This window comes from Sorex araneus, chromosome 6 (genome assembly GCF_027595985.1).
Source record: "Sorex araneus isolate mSorAra2 chromosome 6, mSorAra2.pri, whole genome shotgun sequence".
NCBI classification, from domain to species: Eukaryota; Metazoa; Chordata; class Mammalia; order Eulipotyphla; family Soricidae; genus Sorex; species Sorex araneus.
The window spans coordinates 131,322,861-131,350,693 of record NC_073307.1 but is presented as its reverse complement, the minus strand read 5'-3'; positions in this window follow the sequence as shown (position 1 = coordinate 131,350,693).

The following is a 27,833-nucleotide window of genomic DNA, read 5'->3' as shown; positions in this document are numbered from 1 at the left end:
AGAAGTAGGGGTCAGAGTCAGAAGTGAGAGCGAAGGGCCCCAGAGGAAGTAGCCGAAGGGCTTCACAGAGAGAAGCAGAAGAGATCGGTAGAGAGATCAGAAGAGACCAGAGGAAAGACTACAGAGACAGAGTCAGAGACAGAGATACTGATAGAAGAGAGCACAGCGGCACACACAAAAGCAGAGCACAAAGGAGGAGCCATCCTGATCTAGTTCAGATACAATAACTTGAGAGCACTGAATATGAACAGCAAGAGAGAGATAGAGATAGCCACCCTGAGAGTCCATAAACACACATCATCACAATCACCCTTCTGTACACTTGCATTTGTATGTTATACACTCCACATTACTCTAAATATTTTTAATTGAATATTCATGAGATAGATCATTGCAAAGCTGTTCATGATTGGGTTTCAATCTAACACCCATCCCTCCATCAGTGTGAATTTCCCACAATTAATGTCCCTTATTTCCCTCCCACAATCCACTAACATTCTGACTCTATAGCAGACAATTTTCTCTCTCTCTCTCTCTCTCTCTCTCTCTCTCTCTCTCTCCTTTTCATTTTGTGCATTATGATTTTCATTACAGATGCTAAGAGGTCATCATGGTTGTTCAGGGCCTTCAGTATTTTTATTGGGAAAGTAAGGCTGGAGAAGATTTTTAACTGAGTGGAAGTTTTGGGGTGTCGAATGACTGCTCAGCCTTTCAGAAGTACAAGGAAGTAGGATGAGGTAGCCCATCCTGACCTCGTATTTTAGCCATAAAACCCAAATATCTGAATATTTGGCAGATTATATCTTAGTGGGGTCAGTCTTGAGATGGTGTAGTCCAGCCTGAGGCATGGTAGTGATTTTGGATTGTGGAAGCAAGTGGCTGCTGGTGGCTCTGCTTGGGTGGGCACCAGGCTAACCCACCCTCTTATAATTTACCCCAGTGTGTTCAGCCTTGCACAGCACAAGATTAACTGTGACTTTTGACCTCTTTCAAAATTTATTTATGGATCTCTGAAGCAAGGAGGATAAATGAGCTTATATAACTGAGCAGGAGGTTGATTGTGGGTGTGGCTCCCACATACCTAACTTTTGGCCATGTAAGTTCTCAGGAAATTTGATTCCTAGTTGTTGGAGTCTGACCAGAGGCACAGCAGCAATTTGGGGGCACCAGGAAGCCAGAAGGCAGCATTAGGCCGCTGATGCACTTGCTCCATGGGTACAGATTGATCTGCTGGAAGCACCACGCTCTCATTACTCAAGATTCTTGACTCAGTTTCATGGGTTTAAGGGACTAGAGAGGTTATGTTGATGGTTTTTAAGTAGATCCTTTAGCAAAATTAGTTGATCCCTAAGCTACTAACTATATTTTGTTTCTAAAATTTTGTGTTTTTATTGAACCCTCAATTAAATACTAAAATACACAGAGGGGCTGGAGCAATAGTACAGCAGGTAAGGCGTTTGTCTTGCATGCGGCCTACCTGGGTTGATTCCCAGCATCCCATATGGTCCCCTGAGCACCGCCAGGGGTAATTCCTGAGTGCAGAGCCAGGAGTAACCCCTGTGCATCACCGGGTGTGACCCAAAAAGCAAAAATAAAATAAAATAAAATAAAACAAAATAAAATACACATAATTAATTTGCAGGCCACAGGAACCGAAACTATTTTATGATCAGCAATAATCATATTACTAGTCTTCCCTTTATGTTTCTGTAATATTTAAGAGTTAGCATGCTCATAATTCCCATGCACATTTCTTCATGCTCCCTCCATTTTCAGAACTTTGGTTCACAAACTACCTAATGTCCATTACTCTAGAAAGATATATTTGAAGTAGAATTAAGTTCAAAGCACCTGGGAGGGTGTAATTAACTGGGACCTTGTCTTGTTTGTGTTTCTAGATTATGCAACTAAAGTTCTTATGATAATAATTGTATTATCTTTATCTTAAAGCAAGAAACTTGATGGTGGGGTTTTATGTTGTAGGGTACATGGGTGGTTTTATACTTTTCTGTCTTTAGCTTCTCAGATTTTTGAAAAAAAGGTACTATAACTGTGTGATTTAAAACATAAGCAATTTATTGTCTCATAATTATCTGCTCATTTGAAATGAAGACATGGATATTAGGGAGGTTGATAGCAAATGGTCTGTGCAAGGGGAGGGGATGAGAGCACTGAGAAGGGTGAGCAATGTTAACTGCCCCAAAGCAAAGCCCCAAGCTGAGCACCTGTAGTAATCTATGGTGATAAAGAAACTACCTGAGCTTTAGGACATACTCTAAGATCTCTCCCTTTGTTCCATTCAGGGGGAGCAAGCAAAAGACAGTGCTTGGTGACCACTGAGTGAATTTTTTAGCTCCATATATCATCTTTATAATACTTCATCGTCTCAAAAGCCTGCTTATTGGCAATTTATAGTTATCATAGCAACATATCTATGTGGCCAAACATGGTCAGGAATTCTGATGTCAGGTATTTCCATCTATGTGGGAGAGAATGGGAAAGGTTGGAAGTCTGAAACATTAAAAAGAAAAAAGAAACAGCAGATAGCGTAGGTTGAATATAGCAGCCATTCACCATGTTAAGCAGAGTGATCTCTACTACTTTATGCTTTCCTTGAGCAAACATTTTATTTATCCCAACTGGGTGCTATATTCCTCTACTTTCCTCTGCTACTATTTCAAATAATTATTACTTGAAGTACTGCATGCCCTATATAAAATTTTTCTTGTGAGACCCAGGAGAATCTGGACCAATGGCAGTGCCAGTGCTACAGCTCCCCCCACTTTTCCTCGTTGACAAGGTCATTTTTTATCTAAGATCTGTAGGGGAACATCCTTGTTTCTTTTTCTTCTTCTTCTTTTTTTTTTTCTTTGCTTTTGAGTCACACCCAGCGATGCTCAGGAATTACTCCTGGCTGTGCCGGGGGACCATATGGGATGCTGAGAATCACACACAGGTCGGTCACGTGTAAAGCAATCACCCTACCCTGGAGTGCTATCACTCCAGGCCCCTTGTTTCTTTAAACTTCTGGCACTATGCTGTGGTTGTTGTTTCTTGGCTTAAAGGGGCTTCACTCCAATCTCTGTCTCCAAGCCCATAAGGGTGTCTTCTGCCAGTGCACAGCTGTTTTTGGATTTCTTCTCATAGAGGCAGGAGGAGGATGGGAAAGGGGGGGTGTACCTGGGATATTGGTGGTAGGGGATGTGCACTGGTGGAAGGATGGGTGTTCAATCATTGTGAGATTGTAACCCAAACAAGAAAGCTTGTAACTATCTCACGGTGACTCAATAAAATTTAAAAAATTTTAAAAAAACCAATATGCATCACCTGAAGTTCAAATGTCCTGGAAGTGTTCTAGTGTTTGGTTAAAAATTCTTAACACCCAGCACCCAGTCTTATAATTCCACTATTTTTCCTAATTTTGAGACTGAGATTCATATTAATTTTTGATTTTTTTAAGGAGTCAGGGAAGGATACACCACAGGTGCTGATGATTAATCCCAGTCCTGTGCTCAAGGATGGCTACTAGCAGTGATTGAGGACCAAGATATGCCAAGAGGCAAAGTGCAGTTGGCTGTATACAAGGCATGTAGCTTAACCCCTCTACTGTCTCTCTGGCCTTGAGACCACATTTTAATGATTAAAGAGTAATGCTACAGTAAAACTAAGGTGTACATAAATGTATGTTATTTTAAAATGTACATACATTTTATATTTACCATTTCATTTAACTCTCAAAGCAATTTGTGTAAAAATCAGAAATTATTGTTAATAATTTAATAGAATTTATCTTCCACATCAGAAGCAGAAAAAAAATAGTTATTTATAAAATTTCTTGCTCACTTTTTTTTTTTTTGCTTTTTGGGTCACATCTGTCCATGCACAGGGGTCACTCCTGACTCATGCACTCAGGAATTACCCCTGGCAGTGCTCAGGAGACCATATGGGATGCTGGGATTCGAACCCTGGTTGGCCTCATGCAAGGCAAACGCCCTACGCGCTGTGCTATCACTCCAGCTCGTCTTGTTCAGTGTTTTCAGACATAAAACTTTGACTCAACGAAATAAAGCTATTTGCAAAGCATTTCTTGCAATTTCTAGATTCTATATTCTTTCTATAATACCACAGTTATAAGTATACATATAAAGCACAATCTAGTCTCTTCATTTTATACTTGTGGTTTGTATTCTATCAGATACAATTTTTATATTATAAAAACATGCTGTCATTTATTTTAGATGATATAATTAACTATTGGAAATTATTCTTTGCCATATTTTCTCAGTCAAAATGTTATCAGGTTGGCATTTTGAACTGCATTTGAACTCTTTTGTACTAAAAATAACTGACTCTTGGGAAAATAAATCTTTTCTATTATATTAAGAACAAAAGTTGAACTTTCTCACAAGAAGTTAAAGATGTTGAATTGAACTCTCTCTTGTAGTAGAAATAAAAATGTTACCAATTACTAATAATGATCTTACTAATACTTCGGTCCTCTAGTCCTAACAAAGCAACTTCTAAATGTTCTGTCTGTAAAAACCAATCCTTCCCCCAATTCTCTATATTACAACACTTTACAGCATCATAAATAGCAAAAATTGTATGTATTTTGTTTTCTGTATCTTGCACTAGAATACATGCTTAGTTAGGACAACAATAATGTCTCTTTGTCCACCACAGTTTCCAGTATGAATAAAATAAGTTTAAGAACAACAAAGAGTAATCATTTGTACCTGTAGGACAATGCAACACTGACTGGAGCAATAGCATAGTGGGTAGGGTATTTGCCTTGCCCGGGTTCGATTCATCCGTCCCTCTCTGAGAGCCTGGCAAGCTTCTAAATGTATCCTGCCTGCATGGCAGAGTCTGGCAAGCTACTCATGGAGTTCGCGATATGCCAAAAACAGTAACAACAAGTCTCACAATAGAGACATTATTGGTGCCCGCTTGGGCAAATTAATGAACTACAGTGCAGCGTTACCTGTCATTTAATTTTCCATTTAAATCTTTATGTTAAAATTGAAGTAAACTTGATTTCTAAGAGCATGCTTGTTTCAGAGACACAATCGCATTACTCTTCAAAATGCATGATATTACACCACTCAAATCTCAGGATCTTTGATAATCATTAGATGCAGAAAGATTTCTGAATGTTTTAATTTTTTTCTTCTGTATTATAATGTGATGCCATGAGTAATGGTGCAGTGTTGGGATATATGTACCCTTTCACCATTTCACCCATTCACTTTTTTTTAATAAAACCATATTCTGTATCCCCCCAAATCTTATAATTTATGAGAGACACTTGATTCAATTATTGGAAAAGTGCTTTTTAAAAATTTTATAATGTTTCTGGAATTGAAAATAAATTATTCTCCACTGGTATTCATATGATGATAGAAAAAGTGAAACATTTCTATTCCTGCCTGTATTATTGAACATTATCATGATCTAAGGCTTTAGTAATTCAATTATAAAACATAAAGGAATTTTATAAAATTTAGTAACATTTTGAAAATTTCTACTTCCTGACTTCTACTCAGTAATGAATAAGGACTTTACACATGTATAATACACTGAATAAGAGATATATTGTGGCACTCAGGAGACCTGGCCTTGTTCTCTAGTTGGATTCATTGAATAAGCAGCCTATGATATTTCTGATCTTAGTTTCTTCATCTGTATATTAGAGAACCATTTCTTTAACAGTATTTACAATAGCCTTTTTGTGACTATATCTTCAAATATTTGGTAAGCACAATCAATATTTATTTTCATTGACTGATATATACCAATAACTTGCATAAATAAAACTCAGTTTAATAAAGTACCAGAATGAACTAATGTGTTCTATTGAGAACTAAGCATGGTTGCATGCTCTAGAAGTAGATCTTTGAAGTAATAGATGAACTCTTTATAAAATGGGCTTTATAGAAACTGAGATCAAAAGCATTTTAAGTAAGACAAATTTCAGATATTTTTAGCTAAGTGGAAATAAAGGTTATGGTGAATTCATAATAAAAAAAAACCCACAATAGGCTTTTGTAGTGGATTTTAGAAAAGTAACATCATATATATTTTTTGAGGGGTGGGGCACACCCACTATGCTCAGGGGTTATTTCTGGCTCTGCACTCAGGAATTACTACTGGCAGTGCTCTGGGGACCATATGGAATGCCAGGGATCTAACACGGGTCAGTCACGTGCAAGGCGAGTGGCCCAACCTCTGTACTATCGCTCTCTGGCCTCACATCACACATTTCAAGGTAAGGTTAAATACCCAAAGGTATTTGGCACTAAATATCTTAGAATTGCTTATACGATGTGATAATCAAACATATCACTTGCATCACTTGTCATCCCATTGCTATTTGATTTGAACGAACATCTCTGAATGCAGCAGATATGTGTACCTGGGTCGAGAAATCAACATGAGGAACGACTTGGTGCCAGAATTGCGCAGGCGGAAGAGAGCAGCATGGAATGCCTTCAAGAGCATCGAAGAAGTGGTGAATAGAACGAAGAACCTCCGACTCCAGGCACATCTTTTCGATTCCACCGTTTGTCCTGCACTAACATATGCCTCAGAGACCTGGGCCCTACGCAAACAGGATGAGAATGCTTATTAGGGTATCCCAAAGAGGAATCGAAAGAGCTATGCTAGGAGTATCACATCTCACTCAAGTGAGAGAAGGAATCTGGAGTTCTGACCTCCGTTGATGGTCAAGAATCAGGGACACTGTCTCGTTTGCCAAGGCATCAAAAATCAGATGGGCCAGTCATGTAATGCGATTCAGAGACGACCGCTGGACTAGAGCTGTTACCGGCTGGATTCCACGGGACATCAAAAGACCTCGTGGCCGCCCACCAACTAGATGGTCAGATTTCTTCATCATATCCCTGAATGAACGATTTGAGGATCTTCCTGTGCCTGGAGCAAGCAGATATCATTGGGCTGCACTAACACGCGACAGTGACAAATGTAAACGTTACTGGTGCCCACTCAATCAAAGGTAAGAGCTATAATAGAAATTTCTAAGTATCTTCTTTCTCTATGCTTCTTATGAGATTAGTAACTTGTGAATCCCTTCTGAAACAAAAAGCATTTTTGTACTTTTCCAAGCCAGAAATCCCTGTATTGGATTTCTGAAATCTGATTTCATTCTGATTTCAGTGGCCATACACAAGCATTTTTGCTTGATCAATTTTCACTTTAAGCAGATATTACTTATCTTATCACTTTTGTGCTTCTGTTCTTGGAAATACATAAAATCCACTGCCAGCTGAGGATTGAATTTTTATGTTATACTTTCATCCCTGCCCACCAATCACAATACCTTAACAAAATATCTTGCTGTCAAAAAGTAATATTTTATTCCCGGTATGCCTCCCTCTTTCCCACCCTCTCCCTGCCTCCATGACAGACAATATTTCCCTTACTCTTTCTCTACTTTTGGGCATGGGTGTTTGATCATTGTGTGATTGTAACCCAAACATGAAAGCTTGTAACTGTCTCATGGTAATTCACTATTTTTTTTTTAAAAAGTAATATTTTATTACTAAATTATCATCAAGAGTTTCTTGAATCTTTCAGGTTTCTAGTTTCATTGTTTATTTCTTGAAACTGAGTGTGAGAAGTGTCATCTTAGAAAAGCCCATATACATGTACATATTTCACTGGTCAAAGAGAGATTATTTTTTTTTCCAGACTTCAAAATTTATTTTTTTTATTTTTTTTAAATTCTTTTATTAATTCACCATGTGGAAATTTACAAAGCGTTCAGGTTAAAGTCTCAGTTATACAGTGCTCAAACACCCATCCCTTCAAAGAGAGATTATTGATTTACTCAAGAAGAGAACCATGCTTCGTGGTTTAGAGTTCATTGGTTTCTGACTTCTAAATGAACTCAAACCAGTGAGAATGTCCAACATCAAAAGAATGGAAACAACCTATGTTGTCAAGGGTACAGACGAAAGGGAACCTTCATACATCGCCGATAGGACCTTCAACAGAGGCAATTTATTTTTCTATGTTACAGTGGTATCTAATTTTTTTTGTCAAAACAAAATATATGGCAATGCAAGGCATGAAAATTTACATTAACAATTAGGACCTGATCCAATTTATATAATAATTTATTATAAAAGCATTTTAATAAGTGGTTATTATAAGGAGTTGGCTGTTCAGTATAAGACTCTGATTCAAAATTTCAGAGTCTACCTGAGAATTTAGCTAATATTTATATATCTCTTTCCAGGGATCAGCCATAAATTCTAGATTAAACCAGTAAAGTTTTAAACTGTGCATAGGTAATTGTCCAACCCATAATATGCACTGAGTTAGGTAAAGGTCTAATGTTTGTATATAACTTTTGATTTTTAGTACAATTTATTAAATAGAATTCTCTTGTTCTGATATAAAATCTTGGCTACTTTATTGTTTTCTTATAAATCAGCTTTCCAAATTGGCATGATTTTATTTCTGGACTCTCATTTCAGTTTTAGCGATCTCCGTGTTTTTAATCCAATAGCATTGTTTTATTAGCTAGTGCTTTGTGGCATAGTAATTTGGAGTCAGAGAACTTGATACATTTATTTTTTACTTTTCTTTCCCAGAATATTTTTCCTTTTCAAATCTTCTTGTAGCTCTAAATAAATTTCATGCTGTTTTATTCTACTTCTTTGAAAAATGCTGTTGGCATTTTGATTAATTAAGTGCGCATTTCTCCAGCTGATTTAATCACTTTAGTGATGTTAACTTTTCCAGTCTATGAACATGAAATATTTTTCCATAATTGTATGTCTTCTATTTCTTTCAATCGTGTTGTATAGCTTCAAATACACAGTTTTTAAAACTCTTATTTTAATTTATTGCAAGCAATATAACAGTCATAATGATATTATATTCCTGGATTCTCTTTCTGCTAATATAGAGACTTCAGGTTCTTAATATTGTTTCCTAAAATTAGACATGTAAGTGTAAATTACTTGGTGAAAGTATAAAATTAAAGAAGTTTACAACTAATAAAAATACTCATCTCACTGTCTGTAATTTTATTGGTACCACATAACACATGAACATAAAATGCACAAATTTTATAGACAAATATTTTTGCTTTACTATTAAACATTACTGCACTTAGATTAATAATAGCTCTTGTAATTTAATGAAACCATCTGACTTTTGTTTAGCTTTATCTCTCTGCAAGAGACAAGGAAATGTCAGCGCTTAATAGCAAATTTCTGTTTTCTTTCCTTTACAATCCTTTATAGTGTAATATGTGTATATTACACCATAAAAATTTATGTTCCAGTAAACCCAAACTCATTTCCAAAGACAAGAGGTAGGCCTTCTTTACCACGTTAGAACTTTTAAGGACAAATTGATGAAGAAGTGGACAAAAAACACCTTTTTCTGGGAATAATGAAGTATAAATGGGGATAGATAGAGCTTGGCCATGTGTTCTCACACATATATACATACCTGTCTTCCATGTGGTAAGTACCAGAAGAGAGAAAGCTCTACTATCACTTGTCTCTATAGCATTATGATCAAGAACAAAAGAGGAACAGTGAACTCTAAACTCAAACTTGACTTGTAAAAAAACTTTTCTGGTGGGTATGGGAGGCTTTGAACTTATGCTGGGGATGTGACATTCCAGAGGCCAAGCTGTGCCGGGATTGAACCTCCGGTACTGTGCCTGGCATTATTTTCTCTATCCCCTGAGACGTATGTCTGTGCCTGGCCTACTAAGTCTTATGAGAAACTTTGGTACATCTACACAATGGAATACTATGAAGCTGTTAGGAGAGATTAAGTCATGACATTTGCTTAAACATGGATAGACATGGAGAGTATCATTATAAGTGAAATGAGTCAGAAAGAGAGGGACAGACATAGAAGGACTGCACTCATTTTCAGAGTATAGAATAACATAACATGAGGCTGACACCCAAGGACAGTAGATAGATACAAGGGCCATGAGGATTGCCCCATAGCTGGAAGCTGGCTTGCTGAGTGGAGGGGAGAAGGCAGAAGGAATAGAGAAGGGATCACTAAGAAAATGATGGCTGGAGGAATCAGTCAGGATGGGAGATGCGTGCCGAAAGAAGATAATGGACCAAACATGATGACCTCTCAGTGTAAGTTGCAAGCCATAATGCCCAAAAGTAGAGAGAGAGTATGGGAAATATTATCTGCCATGGAGACAGGGGGAGGGTGGGAAAGTAGGGGGTATACCCAGGATATTGGTGGTGGGGAATGTGCACTGGTGGAGGGTGGGTGTTTGACCATTGTGAGATTGTAACCCAAACATGAAAGCTTGTAACCGTCTCATGGTGATTCAATAAAATTAAAAAAAAAAAAAATCAAAGAAAAAAACAAACAAGGAAATAAAAAAAATAAGTCTTATGAAATTATTTTTGTGAAGGCAAAACATTTGCAGTTTTTTCAGTTTTCTTCCCCTTTTTAAAGCACTATGATGGGGCTGGAATGATTTAAAGCACTATGATTTAAAGCACATGGGGCTGGAGTGATAGCACATTGGGTAAGGCGTTTGCCTTGCACGCTGCTGACCTGGGTTTGAATCCCAGCATCCCATATGGTCCCCCAAGCACCACCAGGAGTGATTCCTGAGTGCAGAACCAGGAGTCAGCCCTGAGTATTGCCAGGTGTGACCCAAAAAGCCATAAAACACTATGATGCTTAGACATATGTGAGACAGCCTTTAGTATATTGTTTCAAATCATACAAATGAGGGGGCTGTGATCTGATTTTTAGTTTTGTAGATTGAATAGCAATTGGTAACATCCAGTATCCAAAACTTGCTAATTTTTCTTAAAAAATAGAAAAATTTAACTAGACTTAGATGAGTGAACGAGAAATATACAGACCAACACTATCTGTAATTTGAAGATTACTACAGATTCTAGAGAGAGAAAAAACATTATTTACATTCTATAATCATTACTGATTTAATAATAAGAAATAAACACGAGTATATGACTTAAAAATAATTTCTTTATATGACAAAATGAATAACACTTATGTTTTATAATTCATAAAAACAACATCTTGTGACGTTGTGAAATGATGAAATACTACTGACACTTTCACTAAGACTAAGACAAGGACATGATGTGCCAAATTATCTATCATTTCATGTTGTGTTAGAAATTTTAGTCAGTCAAATTTTACTGGTAACTTAGAGACATAAACATTGAGAATGAAGAGAGGAAGCTTTTTCAGTTTCAGATAATATAGCATTCTTAATATTGGAAGGTCAGTAATAACATTGTTATATTTGTACATTAAGAACTAAACAAATAGCATAAAATTAAGATAGATGTAACATTTCATATGAAATTATAACCTATTTAATGATTTAATATTAGATTAGATTACATATGCATTAAAACTAAAAAGGAATGTGTTGAGGAATAAATAAAAATATAAAAATATGCACGATCTTTGTTTGTTTTGAGACCACACATCATTGTGTTCAGGTCCTATTTTTTCACTCTTCTCAGGTATCACCCTGAAAGGTCTTAAGGAAAATGTATCTGGTGCCAGCGGTCTAATAATGGTCAGCTGCATAAAGTAAAAAAGTCTTAACTCAAAAAAAAAAAGTCTCAACTCCTGTACCTCCTCTCCTACCCCAGAAATAGGCAAAACAATTTTAATAAAACATAAAATTCCAAAAATACAAAAAACATTGACTTGATCAAATATAAAGCCATTATTCCTGATGAATAGAACAATATGTGGAGAAATTTTGTACACACAATACATATATACACACACATATATACATATACATATATATATATATAGCACGGATATAAAAATAGTTTCTTTAAAATTTATGGTGTAAATTCCCAAACTGATATAATAATTTTCAGGGAATAAACTGATATAACAGAAAAGTGAACATATAATTCACAAAAAGCTATCCGAAATGACTCCTAAACATAAGATGTTCAGCTTCAACCATAATAAAAGAAATGCAGATTTAAAGCACACTGAAATATGATTTCTGAGTTCTCAAATGTAAAAATTGAAGCTTGACAACACCTTCTGTTGGAAAGACTATGAGGAAAGAATCACTCTCATACAATGAAGTAATAAATGCAGTGACACGACCTCTATGGAAGGAAATGTGACAAAGGCGTCAAAACTGCACACACATCTGACCAAAAAAAGAACATTCAAAACCCTGTAATGAGCCAATCAATTTATTACTAATTGGAACATTGTTTAAGATTACTAGGTACAAAAAGTTACCTAAATGCTCTTGTATAAGAATCTGGTTAAATAAACCATGGTTTACCATCACAATGGGTTACTGTAAAGCTACAACAGATGAGAAGAAATATGGACTAATAATGGTTATTGTTTAGATTCACTTAGTTTGGAGTTCTCCTATATGACTTTCTAGTATGATTTGCTGTGGTCCTACTAGACTGACAGTCCTAACATTTGTAGGTGTCACCCTGCTTTATATTCTTTGAGGTTCCGGAGCTGTAGAGCTGGAATGATTTGGTGGCTAAGGATTTGGTGGTTAGGCAGTGTGAGGAGGTTCAGCTGTGGATCTGGCCCTTTAACTGTTGGAGGGTGTTGGGTGTGGGTTTGGGCTGCTGTGACTTCAGGCAGAAAGGGGAATGTGCCTATCTCCATTCTTTTTGGTGGTGTTGTTGATTTTGTTTTTTGTTTGTTACTTTTCGGTCCACACCCAGTGAGGCTCAGGGATGACTCCTGGCTCTGAACTCAGGAATCAGTGCAGGCTGCCTCCGAGGACCATATGTGATTCTGGGAATTGAACTCAGGTTAGCTGCATGGAAGGAAAGTGCCTTACCCACTGTATTACTGCTCAGGCCCCTGTCTGCCCCCATTCTGAGAATGGCCCCAAAGTTGTCAGCCTCAATCAGTTGACCCAGAAAGATTCATTGGCATTATACCGTTTTTGCAATTAGTTGTGGAGCTAGGACATTTCTCTACTGTCAAGATGGCTTTATTTATTGATTTTTTTTTTTTTTGCTTTTTGGGTCACACCCGGCAATGCACAGGGGTTACTCCTGGCTCTGCACTCAGGTATTACTCCTGGAGGTGCTCAGGGGACCATATGGGATGCTGGGAATCGAACCCGGGTCGGCCGTGTGCAAGGCAAATGCCCTACTCGCTGTGCTATTGCTCCAGCCCTCTGGCAAGATGGCTTTAAAATAAAATTTTTAAATGAAAGAAGTGAAGTAATATTATTTTCAACTATTATTGCTAAATGTAAAAGCAACGTGAAAAATAATACAATATATGTTTAAAGTTAGATATTTTGTGAGAAAAAGTGGAAATAAAAACACATATTTGCTTGATTTTTTTTAATTGTGAAAAAACATTTGAGAAACCAATTTTGATGATCTTTATAAAATTTTATTAAGGTAACGTTATTTCACAAGTACAGATATGTTTTAGAGGCACAGTTCATATCTCTGCAAAAAAATATGTCATCACACTACACACACCAAGTGTCAGCATCTTTCTACCACAGTCAATTGAACTGCCTTCACCCTTTCAAACACAACATCCACTTTTCGTAACCTCAGTTCTGTGGTCAGTCTAAGGCCTTATTTTCTTGACACAGTGTCTACCACATGGACACCCACTATTAATGGGAGTGACCCCAAAACAAGTTTAGAGACTCAAGAATGTGTATGTTTTCTCTATGTTTTCCTGTTTTGATTTTGGGTGACACCTGTCTGTACTCGGGGATTTCTCTTGGCTTTGCGCTTAGGGTTCACTCCTGGGAACTTACGGGACCCTATGTGGTGCTGGGGTATAATTTGCATTGATTCGGTACAAGGCAAGAGTTTTGCCTGCTGTGCTCTCCCACAAGCTACCCCATTTGGATATTTATAACATTTGCAGATTACACAGTATAGGCAATGAAAAGCCTTATCATGTGCCAGGTCCAGACCACAGGAATCACGGGATGCCAGGAATTGAACCTCAGTCAGCCATGTGCAAGGCAGATGGCCTACCTACTGTAATAATTGTTCCAGCTGTATGTTTTGGATTTTAGGTGGTGCTCGAGGATTACCTCTGGTAGTACTAGAGAAGATCACGGAAGACCCTGTCAAGCTCCCGTGGCATATTCCATATGCCAAATACAATAACAATAACAGGTCTCATTCACCTCACCCTGAAAAGAGCCTCCAATTGTTGGGACATGCGAGTAAGGAGAGGCTGCTAAAATCTCAGGGCTGGGATGGATGGAGACATTACTGGTGCCTGCTTGAGTAAATTGATGAACAATGGGATGACAGTAATTGTTTACACTCTGACTTTGTTTCTTTTGGGCAGAGGGTGGAGAGATTCCCCATACCTGATGGTGCTCTTTTCTCATAATAAAACCTGGCATCCTTTGGGGACCATGTGCAGTGCAGGGAATTGAACTGGACTCACCTAAATGTGAGACATGTACCTTACCCTCCTGTGTTATGTCTCTGATACATAGTTTTTATAAATCATTTATAAGTGAGATTATCTGGTACTTGCCTTCCTCCTTTTCACTAATTTCAATTGACATTATCTCTTTCAATTATATCCATATTGTAGTGAGAAGCAACATTTCACTTTATAGCTGAGTAGTATTCCATTATGTACATATACCACATATTTACTCACATATTTGTTTTTGATCACAGGTTTTTTCCATATATGAAATAATGGAACAACACTTTAATGAAATAGCTGTGTATATTACCATTTTTAATCAGTGCATCTATGTTTCTCAGATACCTAAGAGTGAAACTGCTGGGTAATATATACATAGCAGACCTATTTTCAACATTTACTGTTTGAGGAAATGTAAATTTGTACAGTCTCTATGGAAAACATTATGAAGATTTCTCACAGAAAATTAAAAATAACTAGTGATTATCTCTACAAATATTGAAAATGGGGCAAGATCTGATGGTGAAACTAATTCTTTTCTCTTTTATGTTTAAGAGCCATAATAATATTTTACATATTTTAAAAACAAATTAATAGACATGTAAGAAAAAAATATAATGCAAACAGAAACTCATAAACTTAATTCTGTCTTGAATTGATAGCATAACTACATAATGAGGGTGTGACACCTAATTTAAAAGATAAACGAGATAATCTTTTATTGGGTGTGGGGGGTACCTAGCAGTGTTCAGGGATTCCTCTTGGTTCTGCTCAGGAAAAACTTCTGGCAGTTCTGGGGGGACTATACGGGATACCACTGGAGATTGAGCCTGAATCAGTCCAGTGCAAGGCAGATTCCCTATATACTGCACTATAGCCCTGCCCCTCCACCAATATAATCTTTGAACATTGACTTTTTTCCTTATTAAAATGTATAACAATTAAAAATATAGTATACAAATAGTGATCATTTCTAGTCATTTCACATTTTCTAGTGAAAATATTAGATATTTCTGAAGTTAAATTTTTTCTAATTTAACCATAACTTAACTATTTTAAATTAATTTAACTATGTTACATAGTTAAATTATGGTTAGAGTTCTCTTGGTTTGGAGTAATGTTCAAAGACCATGTTGGTTAAATATTCAGTATTGTTTTGTAATACTCTTCGAAAGCCACTGATCACATCCCGCCCTCACGGCAGAGCCTTGCAAGCTACCCGTGGCGTATTCAGTTTGCCAAAAACAGTAACAAGTCTCACAATGGAGACATTACTGGTGCCTGCTCTAGCAAATCTATGAGCAATGGGATGACAGTGATACAGTGCTTAATTTTCTATATTTTGGAATTGGTCAAGAGTAAAAGTAAGTTTATATATACATATACACATATCACACACACACACACACACACACACACACACATATACACACTCTGGATGTTGGCCATTGATGTGATTATACAAGCCAGGGGCAGTTTCTGGGTGTGACCGCCTTAGCTGCTGGAAAATGGGGGATCTGGGCGGAAGAGACCCAGATCTGATCCGAGCAGGCTTGGAGATCTCAGCCCTAGGTTCCACACACCTGGGTTCTTCTGCCAGTTCCTTCATTGCATGAGTCTGGTCTGAACATGTGAAGAGCGGCCTTGAGCATGGATGTGGCTAGGCACCGGAGGTCTTCGGTCACGGGAGCTCTGCTCAGGACAGGGAGGAAAACTGAAACCCACCCCATCTGAGGAGCCCCAGGAATGAGAGCGAGATGTGGGGACAAGAGACTCTCTGCGTCGCTCTCTTCCGGGAGCTTGGTTTTATAATCTCTGGATGTTGGCAGTTGGTGGGATTACATGGTCCTGGGGGCAGTCTCTTGGTGTGACCCCATAGATACTGGAAAATGGGGAATCTGGGCAGAAGAGGAGGTCCAGTCCCAATCTGAGCAGGCTTGGAGATCTCAGCCCCAGGTCCCACACACCTGGGTTCCTCTACCCTTTCCTTCATGCATGAGGCTCATCCGAACATGTGGAGAGGGGCCTTGAGCATGGCTGTGACTGCATTCTGGAGGTCTTCAGCTGTGGGGGCTCTGCTCATAGTGGGAAGGGAAACTCAACCCATCCCCTCTGAGGAGCCCCAGTGAAGACAACCAGAACTGGGGGCAAAAAATAGGTATTGACTGTTAGGTGCTTATTGGAGTGAAGTATCAAAATAACATCAAGGTGGATCTTAGAAAAGAATATGATGATTGGCAATGTCTGTCCAGAGACTATAAAACCAAGCTCCCGGAAGCAACATCTTATAGCCTAGTTCTCCCTCTCGGAGAACCTACTGAGAGTTTCCTGCCAACATAGCAGAGCCTGGCAAGCTCCCTGTGGTGTATTCATATGCCAAAACCCGTAACTATGATGGGTCTCATTCCCCTGACCCTGAAAGAGCCTCAATGCGGCATTGCTGGGAAGGATGAGTAAAGAGACGCTTGTAAAATCTCAGGGCTAGGACTAATGGAGACGTTACGAGACTGCTTGAAAAAAATCAAGGATCAATGAGATGATGATGATGATGATGATGATAATGATGATGATGATATACACACAGTGTTGAATTTGACTAAAGTGTTGTGTCACTATAAATTTATGTTTTAAGATAGGAGTTACAGGTTGTATATGCATCTAGTTTAAATACAGAGTTAGATAAACATTTTCTATCTAAGCCCTTCTAAAAGTTCTAGAAACATGATCACCTTAGTAGTTATGATCGTACCTTACTTCCACAGGTAGTTTTCTTAAGTATAAGAAAATAAGTTATAATAAAAAAGCTCTTCTCTACCAACTAACAAATAGGTAGTAAATAACTGAATTAGAAATGTATAATTTTGTGAACTACTATGGTCCTTATTGAGATAGGCAGAAATTACCCAAATGCTGGTCAAAATTTATAGAAGATAATGGTATTAAATGGTCTTAACATATCTTAAAGTTACTTAATGTGTACTTAACAAAAGGAAAACAATAATTTTGTGGCAATTTTTGGATTATATTACCATAACCAATCAATTGATCTTCATTAAAGTTACAAAGCAACATTAAGTGCTTCAAGATACAAAATAGTAAGATCACTTCACCATATTTGCAATATTTCTATCAAAAAAGAAATGACTTGCCTAAATTTTTTTTTTAAATTTATTTATTTTTAATTAGAGAATCACCGTGAGGGTACAGTTACAGATTTATACACTTTTGTGCTTATACTTCCCTCATACAAAGTTTGGAACCCATCCCTTCACCAGTGCCCATTCTCCACCACCAGTAAACCCAGTGTCCCTCCCACCCTCCCCAATCCCATCTCCCCCCCACCCCACCCTGCCACTGTGGCAAGGCATTCCCTTCTGTTTTCTCTCTCTAATTAGCTGTTGTGGTTTGCAATAAAGGTGTTGAGTGGCCGCTGTGCTCAGTCTCTAGCCCTCATTCAGCCCGCAACTCCCTTCCCCCACATGGCCTTCGACTACAATGTAGTTGGTGATCGCTTCTCTGAGTTGACCTTTCCCCGGAACGTGAGGCCAGCCTCGAAGCCATGGAGTCAACCTCCTGGTACTTATTTCTACAGTTCTTGAGTGTTAGTCTCCCACTCTGTTATTCTATATACCATAGATGAGTGCAATCTTTCTATGTCTGTCTCTCTCTTTCTGACTCATTTCACTCAGCATGAAACTTTTCATGCCCATCCACTTGACTACAAAATTCTTGACCTCCTTTTTTCTAACAGCTGCATAGTATTCCATTGTATAGATGTACCAAAGTTTCCTCAACCAGTCATCCGTTCTGGGGCATTCGGGTTTTTTCCAGATTCTGGCTATTGTAAACAGTGCTGCGATGAACATACATGTGCAGATGTTGTTTCGATTGTACTTTTTTGCCTCTCTGGGATATATTCCCAGCAGTGGTATTGCTGGGTCAAATGGGAATTCAATATCTAATTTTTTGAGAGTCGTCCAAATTGTTTTCCAGAAGGGCTGAACCAGTCGGCATTCCCACCAGCAGTGAAGAAGGGTCCCTTTCTCCCCACATCCTCTCCAACAGCGGTTGCTTTTGTTCTTTTGGATGTGTGCTAGTCTCTGTGGTGTGAGGTGGTATCTCAAAGTTGTTTTGATCTGCATCTCTCTGATGATTAGTGATGCAGAGCACTTTTTCATGTGCCTTTTGGCCATTCGTATTTCTTCCTTGGTAAAGTTTCTGTTCATTTCTTCGCCCCATTTTTTGATGGGGTTGGATGTTTTCTTCTTGTAGAGTTCAACCAGTAGACTTGCCTAAATTTTATCACAAGAAAATACTAGCCAAGTCCAAACTTAGAGACATTCTGAAATATACCTGTTCTATAATTTTCAAAAATCTTAATGTATTGAAATACAAAGCAATTCTAAGAAACATTGTCTTATCCTTGACCGTCTTCTGGTATAGAGATAAAAAAAAAAGACATTTGTTTTGGACCTTTCAAAAATTCTTTTTTAATTTTTTAAAATTTTTAATTAATGAATCACAGTGAGGGTACAGTTACAGATTCAAACATTTCATGCTTGTCTTTCCCTCATGCAGTGTTCTGGAGCCCATCGCTCCACCAGTGTACATTCTCCACCAGTATTCCTCCCAACCCCCAATCCCATCCTCCTCTACCCCACCCCGCCTCTGTGGCAGAGCATTCCAATTTGTTCTCTCTCTCTCCTTTTGGGTATTGTGGTCTGCAATAGGGGTATTGAGTGGCCATCATGTTCTGTCACTAGTTCACTTTCAGTGCGCATTTCCCTTACCACGCGGGATCTCCAATTACAATTTACTTGGTGTTCCCTTCTCCATTTGGTATGACTTCCCCCAGTATATGAGGCCAAGTTCCAAGCTATGGAGTCAACCTCCTGGTATTATATACTACTATTCTTGAGTATTAGTCTCCTACTCTGTTATTTTATATTCCACAGTTGAGTGCAATCTTTCTATGTCTGTCCCTCTCTTTCTGACTCATTTCACTTAGCATAATAGTTTCCATGTTGATCCACTTATATGCAAAGTTCATGACTTCATTTTTTCTAACAGCTGCATAGTATTCCATTGTATAGATGTATGAGAGTTTCTTTAACCAGTCATCTGTTCTTGGGCACTCGGGGTTTTTCGAGGTTCTGGCTATTGTAAACAGTGCTGGGATGAACATATAAGTGCAGATGTCATTTTGACTATACTCTTGTTTCTCCAGGGTATATTCCCAGAAATGGTATTGCTGGATCAAATGGGAGCTCAATTTCTAATTTTTTGAGAAGTGTCCAAATTGTTTTCCAAAGGGGCTGGACCAGTTGGCATTTCCACCAGCAGTGTAGGAGGGTCCTTTCCCCCCCACATCCTCTCCAACAGAGGTTGCTTTTGTTCTTTTGGCTGTGTGCCATTCTCTGTGGTGTGAGGTGGTATCTCATCGTTGTTTTGATCTGCATCTCCCTGATGATTAGTCATGCAGAACATTTTTTCATGTACCTTTTAGCAATTCTTATCTCTTCCTCAGAAAAGTTTCTGTTCATTTCTTCAGCCCATTTTCTGATGGGGTTGGATGTTTTCTAAGTGTAGAGTTCAACCAGTGCTTTATATGCCCTTGATATCAACCCTTTATCAGATGGGTATTGGGAGAATATACTTTCCCATTCTGTAGATTGCCTTTGTATTTTGGTCACTGTGTCCTTTGCGGTGCAGAAGCTTCTTAGTTTAATATAGTCCCATTTGTTTATCTCTGTTTCTACTAGATTGCTTAGTTCCGTGTCATCATTGAAGATACCTTTAACTTCAATATCGTGAAGGGTTTTTCCGACCTTGTCTTCGATGTGTCTTATGGATTGTGGACCTTTCAAAATTTTAATAAGACCACTAAATGAGACTGTATGATAACTGGTTGCTTTATCTTTGCAATAATGCTTTGGCTATATAGGAGTGCATTATTTTTATAGGAAATGCAATGGGATATTTAGAAGCAAAGTAGAATTATGATTGTAACTTTATTCAAGTGATATTTAAAAATATATAAAACTGGGATGGATGAAGGCATATTACATGTAGTAAGGTATTTGTCCTGCGTATAGCCAACCTCCTTTAGATTCCAGGCATATGGTCCTTTGAGCACTGTAATAAGCCCCTTCTGAGCACAAAGGGAGGAGTAATCCCTGTACACCAGTGTGTATAATCCCATTAACAAGTGAACAAAAAATGCACACAAAATAAATGCATGATGATGTAGCTAATGTCATGAAATGTTAGCTACAAATTCTAGAATAGAATACATTGCAGCTTATTGTAACATTCCTATTGATTTTTCCTGCAGGACTAAATTATTTGAACAAGTAGTTTAAAATTGAACTGAAGTTTCTCCAACCCCAATTTTTGTTTTTATAGTGCCCCTAAAACCTCAGTTTCAGCCTCACTGAGCATCTGCAAGTTTTGAAATATGGTATCCAGAAGCTAAAGAGGGGGAAAAATACAAATCTATGGTGGGACGGGAAGGGTGATATCATTTCCCAACCCTCTTAATAACTGCCTTTCTTCAGATACTATTTATGTAGACAGCAAGGGAAGAGAGAATCTACTCTCAGAAAGAGGTCTATTAAAAGCACTTGGATCTAAAACTGACTGATCTTCAGCCCACTGTTTCATGGTGACCTGTGGTTCATGACAAAGTTAGAAATCATAGCACTGAAGAAGGGTCAATGGAGTGTTGGCCAATCACTTTAAATTATATTTTACCATACAATTCATTTGTGTGCTGTCTCTCGGGACCCATCCTTTTGTAATTACACAGTGTAAATTGGAAAAGGTTGAGTCATGACTTTCTATTTGAAATCACGGTGTACTTACATGTGTGTCTGGGGACTGTCTGATTTTGAAGGAGCGCTAGAAATATCACAGTTCTAATACATAGAGCCCACTAAATAGAATCCAGTGGGGATTTGCTCTGGGCCAAGTCTGACCCCAAGCTACTACAACAAGAATTTCACGAATGTAAACATTAAAGAGAGTGCATACCCTAGCTGATTTTTGTTAGTTTGTGATGAAGGTAAAGTGATAGTGTAAAATAACCATAAAAAAGTCAAACAAGTTTGAGTTCTATTTTTTTTTTTTTAGTTATTGTGTCAGTTGAACTGGAGCAATAGCAAAGTGGGTAGGGGGTTTGCCTTGCACGAGGCCTACCCAGGTTCAATTACTTTGTCCCTCTAGGAGAGCCCAGCAAGCTTCTGAGAGTATCCCTCCTGCACGGCAGAGCCTGGCAAGCTACTGTGGCATATTCTAAATGCCAAAAACAGTAATAACAAGTCTCACAATGGAGATGTTACTGGTGCCCGCTCGAGCAAATTGATGAATAATGGTATGACAGTGCTACAGTGCTATTGTGTCGATATTATTATTTGTAAGTATCCAACACTCAGTATTTAATCGTTCCTCATAATCATTCCTCATACACTTTTACTTGTGTCTGTGCTTGCCATTGACCTAAACTTATAGCAAATCTGCCGTTTCGTAACAGAGCAACCTTCAAATTGGGGAAAAATAACTTCTAAGCAAGGGATTCTTCCTGTTGTATCTTAGGAAGGCAGTAATGATGCTCACTTCTCTAAGATATAATGAATCTTTTGGAATGATGTTCTACTCATGCCACATGGTGATGCTAACACTTACATATCAAGATAACTTTCCTGCCTCTTTTCTCTCTACTTAAAGAAATGCATCTTTGGAGGCACTGTATGTAATCAGTAGGCTTTGGGTTAATATTAAATTTTATGAAAATCTAGTATTTAAGAATTAGAAAAAAATGAGCAGGGCCAGAGAAATAATTAAGAGTTAACATTTGCCTTGCAAGCAGCAGAACCTGTTTTTGATAACTCCCACTGCATGAAAAGCCTTGAGCGTCCTAGGGTCTCTCCTGAGATCTTCTAAGCACTCAGGTATGATTCAAATACCCTCCTCACAACAAAAAAGTAAAGAAATGATAATATGTTTTATGCTATGGTTCATTAATTATTTCTAGTACCCTTTACTATTATAAAATAAGTGATTATTTCCCCTAAATTTTGATGTTTTTCTTTGTCTATGTAAAAAAATCACATAAGCGTCCTTTTTAGGAAACAAGTATAAATCCCCTCCCCCACCCTATTTTTTTGGCAAGATACACAGTTGCAAAGTTATTCATGCTTGAGTTTTAGTCTTACAAGTTCCAACACCTTTATTTTCACCAGTGTACATTACCCACCACTAATGTCCCCGGCTTCCCTCCCACCAGCTCTCTTCCAGTCAGCCTATGGAAGGATCTTTTCTTCTCTCTCTCTCTCTCTCTCTCTCTCTCTCACACTCTTTCTGTCCCCACCCCATCCTCTCTTTCCTTTTAGGCATTATGGTTTGCAATACAGGTATTGAAAGGTTATCATGTACTCCAGTTATATCTTAATGACTAGAGCCTATTTCGGTATATATTAAAGAACACCATTGATTATAACTTTTGGCCTTTTTTTTTTTTTTACTTAAACTGCTATCTTCCGAGCAGTTTAAGTATGATGTTCTGTTAAACCTACATTTCCTCTCACCACTCCCTCCACTTCTTCTTAGTCAGTTTTGTACTCCACGGCCAAGTGTTTGTCATTGCTCATTACCATCTATTCCCTTGTTTTTCCTCTCTTGATTCCACATATTAGTAAGATAATTTGGTATTTGTTCTTCTGACTGATTTTCCTTCACATGATACTCTTCTGTCCACCCACATTGCAGTGAACTGTATGATTGCATCTTCAGTGTCTTTTTTAGTAAAACTCAGCAGATTTTTCTAACTATTTTAGAGTCTGCGAAAATTAAAAATAAACACATACTGCATCAAAAATATTTTTACACTATACTTTTATCTTCATGCATGTGTGAAAATGAAAATAAAAATATAGTGTAAAAAAATATTTTCATGCATGAAGGAACCGGCAGAGGAATCCAGGTATGTGGCACCCGGGGCTGAGATCTCCAAGCCTGATCGGATCGGGACTGGGCCTCTTCTGCCCAGATCTCCCATTTTCCAGTAGCTAGGAGGTCACACCCAGAAACTGCCCCTGGTGCCATGTAATCCTATCAACGGCCAACATCCAGAGACTATAACACCAACCTCTTATAGCCTAGTTCTCCCTCTCGAAGAACCTCGCAAGCTCCGAGAGTTTCCTACCCACATGGGAAGCCTGGCAAACTTCCCGGGGTGTATTCATATGCCAAAACCAGTAAGAATGATGGGTCCCATTGCCCTGACCTTGAAAGAGCCTCCAATGCGGCATCGTTGGGAAGGACCAGTAAAGAGAGGCTTCTAAAATCTCAGGGCTAGGATGAATGGAGATGTTACTGAGACTGCTCGAGAAAATTGGCAATCAACAGCATGATCATGATGATGATGATACTTTTATTTTAAAGTTCTGAAACTCTATACCTCTAAATCATCTAGCAAAAATGTCCAACCCCCTCTCCCCAATACTTCAAAATACAATACTTCAAAAATACTGCTAATATTTATGTGGATCAACAAAGTATGTCACTGTCATTATCGTCCCGTTGCTCACCGATTTGTTTGAGCGGGCTCCAGTAATGTCTCTCATTGTGAGACTTATTGTTACTGTTTTTGGCATACCCAATACACCATGGGTAGCTTGCCAGGCTCTGCCGTGCAGGTGCGATACTTTCGGTAGCTTGCTGGGCTCTCTGAGAGGGACAGAGGAATCGAACCTGGGTCAGGTGCGTGAAAGGCAAAACCCTACCGCTGTGCTATCGCTCCAGCCCATCAACAGAGTATGACAAAATTAATATGTAAAATAGTTTGACATATCTAGAGGCAGGCAATTTTGCTTTAATAATATGAATTTAGTGTAAAGAGCCACAGGTCTTTACAGTATTCTGTATTCTGCTAGTGGTATTCTCCTTTGGACATTAACCAGAACACTTCCTGTCCCTGAACATTTCCACCTGTAACCTCCAGACTCGTTACCTATGTCAGACCTGCTTAGCCTGCAGCAACTCTATGTTGCAGAGTAAGAAATAGGATAAGGCTATTTTTTTTATTACTCCTTTTCAAGTGTTCTATGCTTGCCACAGTGGAACTTTAAAATTTATGTTTTAGTGCCTCTAAGATAGATTTCTTTTGAAGACAGAATTTTATCAAATTGTTGGACTATCACAAATTTGAATAGAAATACCGTCACGCAAAAAAAAGCCTTAACGTGTAAGTGGAGGTGAGTCTGGTTTGGAAAAGTTGTAGATATATATTTTTAAAATAATACAATATTGAGTACTTCACAGTATGAAAGTGAAAGTAATATTGGCTCATCAACGTATTGGCCTTCCTGATTTGAAATTTGAAATACATAAAAATTGTCAAATGTTTTTCTAACCATGTATTTAATGGATTCATATATATATATATATATATATATATATATGTATATATTGGCTTAACCAATGTCTGCACTTTAGATAAATACTTGGGCAGTATTCTAGGATTTTATTCATAAATTTTTGTTCAGAAATACAAGTTGTTATCAGTTCTCAGACCTTCAAATAAATCCAAGCCAGTGATTTCTTTGTTCCACATTCACCTTTATTTGTCTATATAACTTTTATTAGGCTATTAATTAATTTACTTATTTTTGGATTTTGGGCTACAATCAACTGTGCTTAGAGCTTACTCCCAATGCTGTGCTGAAGGGTCAGTCCTGGTGGTAGTTAGGGGACCATAAGAGATGCCAGGAATTACTAGGGGTCAGCAGTTTACAAGCCAAGCTCCTTACCTTCTGTATTATCTCCTTGTCCCCCCCAGCCCCCCCACAATTTTTTTGTAGGCCTATTCAGCATTCCATCCTTCAAGAGTTAGTTCAAATTCTGCCTTTCATGACTTACATAATGTGTTGTCTTTTTACTTAATATAATGGCTTTATTGTTTTAAAATCATAATCTCTGGCATCAAAATGGCATAAATGTTTTGTTATTTCTGTTGGGGGTGGGGTGTTGGGGGTCTTAGCCGCTAGCCCTAGACTTTGGCCAAATCCCCTGCCCCTGGAAGCAAGAGCCGGCCCTGTTTACAAGGGCCCAGGGGCTCGCTCCAGCACTCCCCACACGTAGGCACTCTGGTTGTCGATGAGGGACGGGACTGTGACCAACTACCCATACTGATAACCCGGCCGTAAGAGCAGAATGTGCAGATCATTAACTGACATCTGTACTGAGCCCGACGCAGTAAACGTGCCTTATGTGAGAATCCCACCCTGAATGTATGCATGAGAACCCCTGTGTAAGGGCCAATAAACGGAGAGCGGCTTGACCAGCAGACTCCCCCCTCCCCCAACCCATGAAGTTCGTTCTCGTGGCTTCTGTGGCAGAAATCCAGTGGTGCACAGAGGGCCAGGGTAGAGGATTCTCCCCTACCCACTCTTTCCCCTTTAGAGAGTAAATCCAGTGAATTCGGGGATCATACTCCAGTTTGCCGGGTTCTACTGTCCAGGAGCCCGACAGTGGGGGAGTTCTAAAGCAGGTTTCTTTTTTCTCAAGTAAGACAAGCATTTTAGCACCTTTACTATCTTGCCAGCTCTTGAATATAGGTTTTAACTAAGTTCTTTCACTCACTGCTTTGAGAACTTGTTTTTTAAGTTCTCTGAGTATTTCTTCTTCTGTAAAATAGTGTTAGCCATATATATTTGAAGATAGAATGTATATGCAAAGGATTTCTCTTGGTATTTTTTCCATAGGATAAACAAAATAATACCATATATTTTAATAGTCAAATGAAATTAGAATAAATGAAAATACCAAGATATTTATTCTAATTTACATCAGACTTTTCTCTTTGTTTCTAGCACACCACCATCCTTAGTTGTGTTATTTTTTATAATGCACATAGCCACTATTCTAGAGGAGATTTTTCTAGCTTCTCCACAAATCTACTTGGAATGTGTTCTTTGTTGGTATTAAAGAGATGTTTTGGCTTTTCTCAGTCCGTTCCAAGGCTTGCTATTTCCCACCTATGAGATAAAAAATATCTGTATGGGATTTTATTATACTTTAAACATTATTAGAAAGCTATGCTAATTTTATGCACAGTGAAAGCTATGCTAATTTTATGCACAGTTGTATTGTCATTTCCAATCAATATGTAATAAATGTAATAATCCCATAGTCCTTTTACTTTACAGAGAATAGCTGTATATAATAAATATTTTATTCCATGAGTATCTATTTATGCACAAAGAATAAAGCCTATCTTCACTTTTACTTTCTGTCTCTTCCAGGAACTTCCTTCAGATAAAGTTGTTCAAAAATACTGAAACTGCTATTCTGAGGAGATATGCCTAGAACTAGTTTAAGCCGTAGTGCAGAGGAGAAATCCCTTAGTGATTTACAATTAAGTTTCCTTCTAATGTGACTGTGCTACTAGTTTATTTATTGTTTTTGGGTAAAGTGGCATTAGTTCTTTGGAAAATTATCTGAAAATTTTAACATAAGTAGTAGCATACATGTATTTTTAATTTATAAACATATATATAATTTTCCTTAAATATTGATATCAAACCAAAGAGGTCATTCTATTTTCTACACTCAAGAAAGCACAGCAGCACTCTACACGTACTCATGAAGAATGATTTTGTACTTTTCTGGTCTGTAACCACTTGTCAACAATAAAGACTTAATTAGAAAACTAACACAGAGAATAGGGGTCTGAGAGTTTTTATTGAATTAAATTACATGAAGTTTCTACCAAAAGAAATTTAAAATAACATTTAATATATCACTACATTAGATATTACTTAAAACAGAGGAGGAGAGCACAGTAAAAGAGGAGAATGTATGTGTGTGAGAGAGATGGGGTGGGGGGCGAGGGAGGGAGTGTAAGGGGAAGAGACAGAGTGTGAGAGAAAGAAATTTTTAAAAGACAGTTTGGCGGCCTGCTATTTTTTTCTATAAAGTCATCGAGCTTAATTCAAAATTTTCCCAGAATTTATAGTGCCAGAAGCTAAGCTAAAAATAATTTTCCTCATTAGATCTTGTAGTTTAACCTCTGAAGTGGAAGGTTTGTGACAGCCACATCAAAACTGAGACTCACAAAAGCACCATTCAAAAGGAAAAAGAATAAAGAACTGTTGCTATTAAATGACCCATGGAGAATCAAAGAGACAAAGAAGACTATTTCTGTAGCTTTCTGGGACCAAGCCTAGGGTAGCTGGGCTGTTCCAGGTGGATCACTTCTGTCAGTTCCAAAGGTATCATGTGCTAAATGAGCATGAAATTCTATCTGGGAGTACAGCATTGGAAGTTAAACTTGACTAGACAATGACAGAAACAAAGAATAGAAGAAGCAGGGCTTGCTCAATAAC